Below are 13,114 nucleotides of genomic sequence, written 5' to 3'. Positions count from 1 at the left end.
GCGGGTGTGGATTCCCTCCTCAGTAGCACAGTGACAATGTGTGGGCAGTAATTCAGAATACTGTCGCAGAAGCCACTGAGCCGTGGTCATTACTCTCGAGGTCGTGGTGCAGGGGAGTGAAGGAAATGTTACTTTTCACTTTCCACAGTTCTATAGTATTTCAACATCTTTCCAAAGGCATGCACTATTCGTGTACTTAAAAATACCTTTTTGGGGTGCCTGGGTGGCTCAGTCGGTTAAGCGTCTGCCTTCGGCTCAGGTCATGGTCCCAGGGTCCTGGGATTGAGCCCCGCGTTGGGCTCCTGGCTCAGCGGGGAGCCTGCTTCTTCCTCTCCCTCTGCCTCTCACCCTGCTCATGCTCTTTGCTCTCTCTCTCTGTATCCCTGTGTCTCAAATGAATAATAAAAAAAAACTTTAATAAAAAAATACCTTTTCGATACCTTATTTATTTTTGACTTTTTATTGTGGAAAAATTCAAACATAGGCAAAAGCAGAGAGGACTAGTATGATGAGCACCACCCCCCATGACCTATCGGTCACCCAGCTTCCAATGATTCTTAACTTATAGACAATCTTGCTTCGACAGCAACTTCCACTCCTCCTCCCAGATTATTTTGTTTAAGTCCCAACATCATACATATTATTTTGTCTTAAATATTTAAGTATGTATCTCTAGATTTTTTGTAAAAATAACCACAATATCACGATCATGCCTAAAAAATTAACAATAATTCCTTAATATCATCAAATATCCAATCTGTTCAATTTTTCCCAACTTTATATATATAATGTAAACACACATATATGTTTTTTAACATATTTATATATATAATTTTTTTTTTACGGTTTGTTTGACTCAAGTTCCAAATAAGTTCTGTATGTTATGTTTGCTGATAGGTTTTCGTCTCTTGATCTTGACCTACAGATCTCTCTTACAATCTCTCTTTCTCCCTCCTCTTTAATTTCCTTACAATTTATTGTTGAAGAAATCGGGTCCCTGGTCCTATAAGATTTCACGAATCTTGCAGATTGCTTTCCTGCGGTGATGTTTAACATATATGTCTGTTCTTTGTATTTCTGGTGAACTGGTAGATCTAGAGGCTTGATCGGATTTAGGTTTGGTTATGTACGTATTACATTACATATGTATATATTATGTTGGATTGTATACTTCCACCATGAGACACAAGGCGGGTTGCTTTCCTTTTTGTGACTTAACATCCATTGATGACGATAGCCTCAATCCAATATTTTCAGGGGTTGTAAAGCAGCATCATCCCAATTCTATCATTCCTTTGTCATTTATTCACTGCGATACTTCTATAAAGAGAAAACTTTTCCCTCCTCGATTCTTGGGCTATATCCCCAGGTGCGTGGTTCAAACAAGGAAAGGCAAGATAAACACTTGATTTTTTTTTTTTTTTTAAAGATTTTATTTATTTATTTGACAGAGAGACAGCGAGAGAGGGAACACAAGCAGGGAGAGTGGGAAAGGGAGAAGCAGGCTTCCTGCCGAGCAGGGAGCCCGATGTGGGGCTCGATCCCAGGACCCTGAGATCATGACCTGAGCCGAAGGCAGTCGCTTAACCAACTGAGCCACCCAGGTGCCCCGACACTTGATTTTTTTTTTTTTTTTTTACCTCCATTTGCCTGTTTTCAAAATCATGACATTGTTCGCTTACCTTCTTCACAGTTAACCAATGAATTCCCTTTTCTGGTTGTTTTAATCACTATGAAACTCATGTATCTAAATTTGTATTTAACATGTTTCAATTCATTGCCATTATTATCAGTGTGCCTGATAAATTAAATTGCGCCTCCCATCTTTGGCCAGAGGGAGCCCCTGCCAGTTAGCTTCTGAGTCCTTTTGTCATAGCTTAGTCGTTGATATTTTGTTTCCAAGCTCATCTTTTGTATTCCTGCCTCAGACCTGGAGGGGGCCATTTCTCCAAGGAGCCCTGCTTTCATTAATGGGAAACAGTATTTGTTTACCACAATTGGTAGCCCCTAGGGGTACTCATTGTTTCTAGGCCTTTCTGGTGGGCAGAGCCAGGAAATACAGTTGACCCTTGAACAATGCAGGGGTTAGGGACACGTACGTAACCCCTTGGGGTTGAAAATCCACGTATATAACTTTTGACTCCCCAGAAAGGTAACTGTGACTAGCCTGTTGACCGAAGCCTTACCAATAACAGTCAATTAACACATACTTTGTACATTCTATGTATTATCTGCTGTATTCTTACAATAAAGTAAGCTAGAGAAAAGGAAATGTGAAGAAAATCATAAAGAAGAGAAAATACATTTACCGAATTGTGCTGTATTGATCGAAAAAGTCCACATATAAGTGGATACACACAGTTCAAACCAGTGTGGTTCAAAGGTCAGCTGTATTTTTTTAATGACAAGATATTATCATCACTTCTTGCTAAAACTTCTGATTCGAAGTCTATATTACAAAGTTTTCCCGTAGCCTTGTCTGTCTTACATTATGAACCTGCTTTCTCCTACACAGAAATCCTGGTTCTGGGTAATGTAACAGTTGTGCGTATATCACTGAACAACAGCAGCAACACTACCACGGACAGTGTGATCACTAAAAATGATTCAAGATGACTTTCTCCTTCCTTCCTTCTTCCTTCCTTCTTCTCCTTCTCCTTCTTCTTTCTTCTTCTTCTGCTTCTACTTCTGCTTCTTCTTCCCCTTCTTCTTTTCCCCCTCCCCCTCCTCATCCTCCTCCTTCTTCTTCTTCTTCCTCCTTCTCCTCCTCCTCTCGACAGTTCTTTTGTCCTTGGGCTACCCCCCTAGGAATGTACACTCAAGTTTCTATGCTTGAATAGCTTTTCTCTGTGTGGTTATGCCTTGGACAAAGAGGTTAATTTCTTTTATCTACTTTAGATTTTTAGTGATGACCCTTTCTTAAAACTTTCATTTTGTTGGGGCACCTGGGTGGCTCAGTCCTTAAGCATCTGCCTTCAGCTCAGGTCATGATCTCAGGATCCTGGGATCGAACTCCACATCGGGCTCCCTGCTCGGTGGGAAGCCTGCTTCTCCCTCTCCCACTCCCCCTGCTTGTGTTCCTGTTCTCACTAACTCTCTCTCTTTAAAAGAAAAAAAAACTTTAATAAGAAAAAAATTTTCATTTTGTTATAGTTATATAAAGTATTTACCTGATTCCAAAGTCATATCTACAAAACAGAGTATATTTAGAGAAGTCCAACTGCTATCCTTGTCTCTCTACCCCAATCCCTCTCTCTTCCTCTCAGTACTTAAATATATATGTATAATATAAAAAATAGATATTACAGATCTATAAATTTATAAAATATATTACATGTAAATATATATGTATACAGCATACCTTTTGTGATTAACATTTTTTAAAAGTTGGGGCACCTGGGTGACTCAGTTGGTTAAGCATCTGCCTTGGGCTCAGGTCATGATCCCAGGGTCCTGGGATCGAGTCCCACATCAGGCTCTGCTTCTCCCTCTGCCCCTCCCCCTGCTCATGCTTGCACACTCTCTTTCTTTCTGAAATAAATAAATAAAATCTTTAAAAAAAATTTTTTTAAAGCTATGCCTTTTCTTACATTCTAAAAACACATTCCTCCACCTTGATCTTTTCACTGGAGGTGACTCCAAAGCAGAATTTTCCTTAGAACCTGACAAAACAGGTTCTACCCTGGGTTCCTGCTGCAGAACCCATGCTTTAAAGTCTCTCCCTCGCCCCATTTCATAAACACAAGCAACACACTTATTAAAGACCCCCGGGGCCCCCAGCACTCGGCGCTGGCCCAATGCGGTGCAAGGGAGGGCCCCACACATCCTCTCTCAAAGCTAACACCCTGCGTGCAAGCCCCAGGGAGATGCTTCTCCTCGCCTCTTGCCCTATGGCCTTGAAATGACAGTGTCTGTCTAACGCCTTGGACACCTGTGGGCTGTGCTACATGCCTACATGGGGGGGACATGGACACAGCTTTGAAGTACGGCAACAATGTGCAAGGCAAGTGCTCAGGTTAGAGCAAAGACAGAGAAACCATCTCATCAGATCCCCCTACCACAGATGCAGGAGGCCTTTGCATAATAAAACAGAGTTCCAGAGGGTGCCTGTTTCTCTACCACTTGGCCAAGAGTGTGTCATAAAACGTTTGGGTTTGATAGGTTGGAGAGACTATTGGTGTAATTTGAATTTTTTATCATTCTTCCTGTGAACGAGTTTGAGCATTTTTTCCCACAGGATTAAGGAGCATTGAATTTCCTTTTCTGTGAGTTATATATTCGGATCTCTAGCCCATTTCTCTGTGGTGTTACTGATTATTCTCTATTTTTAGAAGCTCCTCATAGACTAGGGATATGAAACTTTTTGTCTGTGAACACCTGCAATCCTTTTCTAGGCTAGACTCCGGAACTCAACAAAGTATAAGGCACCATCCGTGCCCCCGAAGGAGCTTAAACAATTAAATAACAACAAAAGATATAAACAATTTTATGAAACAATAAGGAAAGAGAGATCTCAAAGGAGAACAGAATTCATTGCCGATATAATGACCCCCCAACGTGGGGCTCAAACTCAAGATCCCAAGATCAAGAGTCGCACACTCTACCGACTGAGCCACCCAGGCACCCCTCTAAGAGGATTATTTAAATAGATCAGACAGGGGCGCCTGGGTGGCTCAGTCGATTGGGCGGCTGCCTTCGGCTCAGGTCATGATCCCAGGGTCCTGGGATTGAGCCCCGCATCGGGCTCCCTGCTCAGCAGAGAGCCTGCTTCTCCCTTTCCCTCTGCCTGCCGCTCTGCCTACTTGTGCTACCTCTCTGTCAAATAAATAAATTAAAAAATAAATAAAAATAAAAAAATAAATAGATCAGACAGAGAGTCCATTGGATTAATTCACTTCATCCCTATCACAGGTGAGTAGAGCGGACAGGGGACTTGGGAAGAAGACCTGATTCGTTATAGACAAAATAACCCATTTCCATCTTCTCGACACTTCTCCATTGCAATAGAGCTAAAAACGTCAGCCCTGCTCTATCCTAAGACCATCTCACAGAGCTGTTGGAAGGATGACAGGAAGTGATCCATACAAGGTGCTCAGCATGGTGCCCGGCTCATAATAAGTACCCAACACGTGCTAGCTGTCATGATTAGGGGATCATAAAATAGTTGCTGAGGGAGGGAGTGAATAAAGGAATCAAAGGACAAATGACAAGCCCATTGGCAACAGTCCTTGGCAGTCGTGCTAAGCACTACGAGGAGAGTCAGGCGAGCCTGGTGCCCTGCGCTCTCCTGCTGAAAGCCATGAGCATCCCCTGCCTGGACCCACACTTTCCCCAGCAGGAACCGGTCTGTGCTGGTCTGGCACCCAGAGTCCTTGGCTGTGTTTCTTTGACCATTATAACCGAGGAATTCAGCTTATTTTGGGTGAAATCCCTGGACGTCCAAGTTCAGATCCCTGTCGGAGCCATGCAGCCACATTTTCCAATGAGTAACCCCATCCAATATAACTCCTGGCAAAGGACCCCATCCGTCGCTGCAAGAATGTGTCGTCATTCGTGGTAAATAGTAAGACCACTGTGTGGGGCTTGACTCATCTGTCAGAGAAGGGGTATTTTGAAACCTTGACCTCACTCCCAAACATGTGTTGGCACATACCTTTTGTCAGATGCAAATTTTCCGTTCCCAATTTAGCTCCTCCAAATTTTCCCCCACAATGAAAGATGTGGCTATGGAGAGAGATAGAGAAATTTTTAATAGATCTTGACTCCAGGTATGTTCCAGGGGAGCTCATCTGTCTCAAGGCCAGCTTCCTGTTGACTCAGGAGCCAGGACTAGGGAGACCAGGGAGCAAGGTACCAGAATGATAATAGCTGTAATTTACTGAGGGGTTACCTGCATGCCAGGCACCGTGCTTACCACCTTACGGACGGCGGTCCCTGGACCTACATCATGACCCTGATGTGTAGGAAGGAGATGCAGACCCAGAGAGGCTACGTGACTTGTCCAAGGTCAAGTTACTCCTGAGCTGAGAATTGAACTTGGGCTGCGTCTCCAAAGTGTCTCTGTTTAACCAACATGCCAAGCGTTACCTGGATATTACCTGCTTCTAACACAAACCTAGCCTCCGGCCCTCCAGAGAACCTTGGATGGAGAATGGGCAAGCGACTTAGGGCAAGTCCTGGCTCTGCCTGATCTGCTGTGTGCTCTCGGGCAAGGCTCTGACTCGGCACCGCAGCTGTGAGCCCAGGACCTACGGCCTCCTCCACCTGTAAAGGTCCAGATTCTGCGATGCCCACATGCACTTCCGAAGGGCAGGTGCACAGTCTGGAGCTCTTTTGCAGAACCTGGGTTCCTGGGCACGGCCTCTGTGTTTCCCACCTGCCAACCAACTTTCCCAAACCTTCTATGGATAGTCTTGTTGCTCTCGGTGGGCTCACAGCCATCGATGTTCTCAATAGAAGGAAATTGGGAAATCTCCTTTTATGAGCACATCGAAGGACAGAGCAGGAACTACCATTTCCTAATGGGGCAAAAATGCCGCACAACTCACTCTGAAAACTTGATTTTAACATGGGAGGAGGGGCGTAGTGAGGGCCTTTGCGTGAGCTCCCCAGCGGTGTTTCTTACCCCGGAGAGTTTCCGCAAGGCTTCCTGTCACACTGCACCGCATGATCCCATTGATGGCATCCCAGCCATTTTTGGCCAGGCTTCTTTCAGGAAGAAAATGAGTTAACTTGACTGGAATATTCTTGGTCGTGTACAAATGGGATCCTGGAGAGACTGCACAACAAATGTCTTTCAAGCAACCTGCTAGGTGCCATGGGGATAACAAAGGTAAGCAAGGTGTTTTTTCCCCGGAAGATGCTCATAATCTGGAAGAAAAAAAAATGTCTCGAATAACTTGAGCACCGGAAAGATTATGATCAATGTTATAAGGAAGGGACCTGGGCAGGAATGTAACCTGGGTCCATGAGCCTCCCTCACAAAATTAGCCATGACATCGTGTGTGCACCTGGGCCTTTAGGGTGAGGAGAGAGTATCCACAGTTCCCATGAGATTCTCAAAGTGTGCGGTGATTTTTCTCCTGCCAAAACTGTTGCACAATTTAAGCCTCTAGAAACGAAAAGAAAGAAAGAATTACATTTGGTTGGGCTGGAGGGGGGATGGGGAGCAGAGGTGGGGCCTTTTGGAGGAGGAGGTACACGAGACAAGCTTCCAAGAACAGACAGAATTTCAGTAGGTACAGATCTGGGGAAGGCCCTGGAAAAAGAGAAAGCATTGTGACCAAATCAGGGTGGTGGCAAAGCCTGGTGTATGTTCAAGGAATTAGGATTAATCCAGTTTGCTGCATCATCAGGACAAGGACGAGATGAGAATACCAAAGCAACACGGGGGGGATTTGGGATCACAAACTGAACCGATTATTTGTTATTGATTACATATTTGCGTGGGCCTGCTCTGTGCCCTGCCTTCAGGGCAGGATGATCTCTGCCCTGAAGAAGCTTATATTTTAATTTAGAGGAGGAGGCATGAGCAGGCAGGAAACAAAGTAGGTTTAAGGACAACAGGAACTCAAAGAAATTTTGGTCGGAGTGTTGAGTGAAGCTTCAGGGAGGAGGTGAATTGGCTCAGGCTACTCAGTGGGGAGAACCTGGCCGGGTGGCTTAGTAGAGAAGGGGCCTTTCCAATGGGAAACAGCACCAGCAAAGGAGAGAAAATGGCCAGAAAGAAGCAAGGCAAGTGGGGAAGACCGAGGAGAGGCCAATCTGGGGAGAAACCACTGTGTTGAAAGGGTAGGAGACAAGAATTTAGACAGGTAAGTTGAGACCACATCGTGTGGGGTTATGAGGGTCACACTGAGAAATTTCTTATTTTCTCTAGGATCTCATTTCCAGCTCTCCTAGTATAAATCATATCAACAAAAATGATTTTGGGGGGGGCACCTGGCCAGCTCAGTCGGTGGAGCACGCAGCTCTTAATCTCAGGGTTGTGAGTTCAAGGCCCATGTCGGGTGTTGAGATTACTTAAAAAAAAATAAAGTCTTGGGCGCCTGGGTGGCTCAGTTGGTTAAGCGACTGCCTTCGGCTCAGGTCATGATCCTGGAGTCCCTGGATCGAGTCCCACATCGGGCTCCCTGCTCGGCAGGGAGTCTGCTTCGCCCTCTGACCCTCCCCCCTCTCATGTGCTCTCTCCCTCTCATTCTCTCTCTCTCAAATAAATAAATAAAAATCTTAAAAAAAAAAATAAAGTCTTTTAAAAAATGATTTGTAGATATTCTGTTATAGAGGATTTCAAATATACGCAAAAGTAGAGAGACCGGTAATGCAATGGAATGAATGTTTATGTCCTCCCCGTAAATTCGTATGTTGAAATCGTAGCCCCTAATATGATGGTGCTAGGAGCTGGGCCTTTGGGAGGTGAGTAGGTCATGAGGGTGGAGCCTTCGTGGATGGGACTGGTGCCCTTATTAAAGACTCCGGAGAGCTCCCTTGTCCTTGCAACCATGTGAGGACACAGCCAGAAGACTGGTGTCTACAAACCAGGAAGGAGCCCTCACCAGACACCGAATCTGCTGGCATCTTGATCTTGGACTTCCAGCCTCCAGACGGTGAGAAATGAATTTCTGTTGTTTATAAACCATCAGTTATATGGAATTCTTTTATAGCAGTCTGATTGGACTAAGACAGGTAATCACGAACCCCCTCTGCCCAGCACCCCACTCAGCAACTCATGGACAAACTCAGCTATACCCTCTCTTCTATCCCTTTCCACTTCATTTATTTTTTTAGATTTTTAAAGATTTTTAAGTAATCTCTACACTCAATGTGGGATTCGAACTTACATCCCCAAGATCTAGCCAGGTGCCTCCCCACCTTTCTCATCTTAGAGTAAATCCTGGACACCATATTCTTTCATCTGTAAATATTTCCACATACATCTCTAAAAGAAAAGGACTCTTTATTTTTACATGACCATAATACCACCACCACACATAAAAAAATTTGTAATAGGGGCACCTGGGTGGCTCAGTCATTAAGCGTCTGCCTTCGACTCAGGTCATGATCTCAGGGTCCTGGGATCGAGCCCCGCATCGGGCTCCCTGCTCAGCGGGAAGCCTGCTTCTCCCTCTTCCACTCCCACTGCTTGTGTTCCCTCTCTCACTGTGTCTCTCTGTCAAATAAATAAATAAAATCTTAAAAAAAAAAATCGTAATAATTCATAATCATCCTATATTCAGTCAACATTAAAATTTCCACTTGTTTCATAAATTTTATATTATACATATATGTACATACATATGTTAATTAGAGTTTGTTTGATTGCTTGAATCAGGATCCAGAAGAGGTTTACACGTTTTGATTGGTTGATATGCCTTTTAAAGCTCTTTAATTTTTTTTATTTTTTAAAGATTTTATTTATTTATTTGACAGAGAGAGACACAGCGAGAGAGGGAACACAAACAGGGGGAGTGGGAGAGGGAGAAGCAGGCTCCTCGCTGAGCAGGGAGCCCGATGCGGGGCTCGATGCCGGGACCCTGAGATCACGACCTGAGCCGAAGGCAGACGCTTAACTGACTGAGCCACCCTGCCACCCCGAATAGCTAGATTCTATTGAGAAGACTTTCTAGTAGTCAATGCTCAGCCAAGACTTTGCAAACATTGTCTACTTTAATCCTTTGAACAATCCTGTGGGTTCCTTGCTATCATCCTCACCATTTTACAGATGAAAAACTGAGGCCTTGAGAGGCCATGTCACTTGGCCAAGGTCATGTAGTTTTGAGTGGTAGAGCCAACTCAACTGACTGCTGAGGCCAGACATTCTCCCACTGCGTCCTACCACCCGCTGTGGAAGGCCCCATGCGTCATCAAGGTGCATTGTGAATATTGGGGCTACCCTTCACCCCTGCACATTTCTCTTGCTTAAATATACAGAGCAAATGCTCCTAAGTGTGTAGAGGTATTTGTAGGTCTATCAGAGTGGGCCTTTGTGTAGCAGCTGTCTGTGTTCTGTGTGTGTATATTACTTCCAGTTAGCATGTTTGTCTGTCTTATATTCCTTATTCACCTTGTAAGAACTTTGATAGATTTAGATGGTTTTTTTCTGCTGCTTATGTATTCATTGTATATCTTTTTTTTTTTTCGAGAGAGAGAGCAAGCGGGGTGGGGGGGGGGAAGGACACAGGGAGAGAGAATCTTAAGCAGACTCCCTGCTAATCAAGGAGCCCGACATGGGGCTCAATCTCATGACCCTGAGATCATGCCCTGAGCTGAAATCAAGAGTGAGACGCTTAACTGACTGAGCCACCCGGGCGGCCCCATCATGTATCTTTTTTAACATAGGTCTATAGAGAACCATGGAAGAATGCTGTAAACTCCCCGTGAAAGGCTGTGTATAAGTCCTTCCGAAAGGAGCTGATACCGATGATGAATGTAATTGTAATAATAAGGAGCAATACTACCGTCTGCTAATTTGTGCTGAGAGCCTCCCAAGTGCTACCATGTTGTGTTTAACCTCCTGCAACCCTATGAAGTGGGTGTTGTTATCCTTGTTTTGCACACAAGTAAATTAAGGCTCAGAAAGATTAAGGATTTGCCCTGTATCAGACAGATATTTTATTTTATTTTATTTTTTTAAGATTTTATTTATTTATTTGACAGAGAGAGAGAGCGCACAAGCAGGGGGCGTGGCAGGCAGAGAAAGAGGGAGAAGCAGGCTCCCCGCTGAGCAGGGAGTCCGACATGGGACTCAATCCCAGGACCCTGGGATAATGACCTGAGCTGAAGGCAGACACTTAATTGACTGAGCCACTCAGGTGCCCTTATTTATTTATTTTTTTAAATTTTTTTAAAAAGGTTTATTTATTTATTATTTTAGCAAGAGAAAGAGAGAGAGAGTGAGCATGGGTGGGAGGGGAAGAGGGAGAGGGAGAGAGAATCCCAAGCAGACTCCCCGCTGAGCTCGGAGCTCCATGCTGGGCTCCATCTCATGACCCTGAGATCAAGACCTGAGCTGAAACCAAGAATCAGACGCTGAACCGACTATACCACTCAGGTGCCCCCAGATGGGGTATTTTAAACAAAACATGCCTTTGATAAAAAAATATATATGTATCTTTCAAAAATAGACTGATTTGGATTTTCGAAACAATCTCCGATGAGATGCCCACACACTTTTTTTTTTGCCTGAAGAACCATATCCATTTTCATCAAATTCAGGGCAATTTGCTCATTTCCTCTACACCTGGTGAGCAGGACGGATGCAAACCTGGCTCCTCAAGGACCAGGTGGCAATAATGCCGCGTCATATGACAAGAGTCAAGCTTGATTTCAAGCTCGGACCCTCTGCACCAACACATGACTCTTCAAGTTCCCTCCAGGCCCGATCTACTAGGGACCAGCAGACACTGAGACCAACAACCTTGTTTTCGCTTCGAACCATTCACTGGACTTCCGGCTTCTCCAACGGTTTGCCTCCAAGGACCCATTCCTCTTTCCATCATGGTGATGACGACCTAGATTCTCGAATAAGCTTTCCTGTGGTTTATTTCTTGCCTACAGGAACCCCAGCAATAGTTAACCACTTGGCTAGCATTTTCCTTTCTCCTGTGATCCTTTTCTGCTACTTCTCCATCTCACTGCTCTATTCATTTGTTCCTTAAATATTTACTGATTGGAAATGACTCTGGAAGCTTGGGGATCCCCAGATGTATAGGGTTGGGTGTCAGCTTTCAGCAAACTCCAAGATCACTTCCCACCTTTTCTGGTAAAACATATGCCCTGCACATACTTTAGTCAAATGCTGTTATTAACTTCTTACAGTTTCCTGGTATCACTTTTCCTTGCCTATGGCTTTGGTCCCTTGCATCCGGGCTCTGGTAGCCCACCATCCTTAACTGCTGAGATCCTGCTCACCTTTGCTGACTCAGCTGAAATGACATCTGGGAAGCTGGAAGGGATCTCCTCATCCATCCCTCCTTCCATCTTTCTACCCAACAAGAAGTTACTGGGCATTGACTATGTATCAAGCACTGAGCTAGTTCCTGGGGATACCAGTCGAACACACTGGGCTTGCCTGCGAGGAGTTTACCATCTAGCTCTGTGGTCTGTCTTCTATGGTAACCACCAGCCACATGTAACACTTGAGGATTTTTTTAAAAGATTTTATTTATTTATTCGAGTAAGAGACAGAGAGAGCATGAGCTGGGGGTGGGGGGGGCAGAGGGAGAAGCAGACTCCCCACTGAATGTGGAGCCCGATGCGGGGCTCGATCCCAGGACCCCGAGATCATGACCTGAGCCAAAGGCAGATGCTTAACCGACCGAGCCACCCAGGTGCCCCAATTCTTGAGCATTTAAAGTGTGGCAGGTCTGAAATAAAATGTGCTATAGGTCTAAAACACCCATTGGAGTTTGAACACTTGGCACAAGGAAAAGAATCTTTAACATCCTCTTGATGATTTTTAATTGGTTACATGTGGAAATGTAATATTCTGTCTATATTGGATTAATACATTACTAAAATTAAATTCCAGGGGTGCCTGGCTGGCTCGGTCGGTAAAGCGTGAGACTCCTGATTTCAGGGTCGTGAGTTCAAGCCCCATGTTGGGCATGGAGCCCACTTAAAAAAAAATTAATTTCAATTATTTCACGTTGGTTTTGGAATATAGCTCCTAGAAAGTTTAAGCTGACTTATGTGGTATGCATCGATGGTTCACCTTCCATTTCGATGGGACAGCACTACTCTTAAAGGAGGGTACAGGGATGGAGGCAAAAACGCGTAAGGAGTTTTCATAGATCCTTCTATAAAAATGTGTGCGCAGGATTCAGTGAGGGAGTGTTTTTAGTTCAGGAGGCCAGGAGACAAAGGAGGAAGGGAATCTATTTACGATGTGTTGAGCATTGTGCTAGGCACTGTAGATAGGCTTATGCCCCATGCAAGGCGCTATAATATCTTCATGCATCGGCTTGGCATTTATTTTTTTATTTTTTTAAAGATTTTATTTATTTATTTGAGAGAGAGAGAATGAGAGACAGAGAGCATGAGAGGGAGGAGGGTCAGAGGGAGAAGCAGACTCCCCGCCGAGCAGGGAGCCCGATGCGGGACTCGATCCCGGGAC

General features: G+C 44.5%; 1 non-coding gene across 1 annotated transcript; it reads left to right on the top strand.

Annotated features, from left to right (window-relative positions):
• Positions 1 to 12,533: 12,533 nt before the first annotated feature.
• On the top strand, positions 12,534 to 12,606 carry TRNAR-CCU (transfer RNA arginine (anticodon CCU)). Its single transcript has one exon. It is a non-coding gene; the product is annotated as a tRNA-Arg (tRNA).
• Positions 12,607 to 13,114: the final 508 nt, after the last annotated feature.

Source organism: Halichoerus grypus, chromosome 2 (genome assembly GCF_964656455.1).
Source record: "Halichoerus grypus chromosome 2, mHalGry1.hap1.1, whole genome shotgun sequence".
In the NCBI taxonomy this organism is placed as follows: domain Eukaryota; kingdom Metazoa; phylum Chordata; class Mammalia; order Carnivora; family Phocidae; genus Halichoerus; species Halichoerus grypus.
This window is presented reverse-complemented; position numbering and strand designations above follow the sequence as displayed.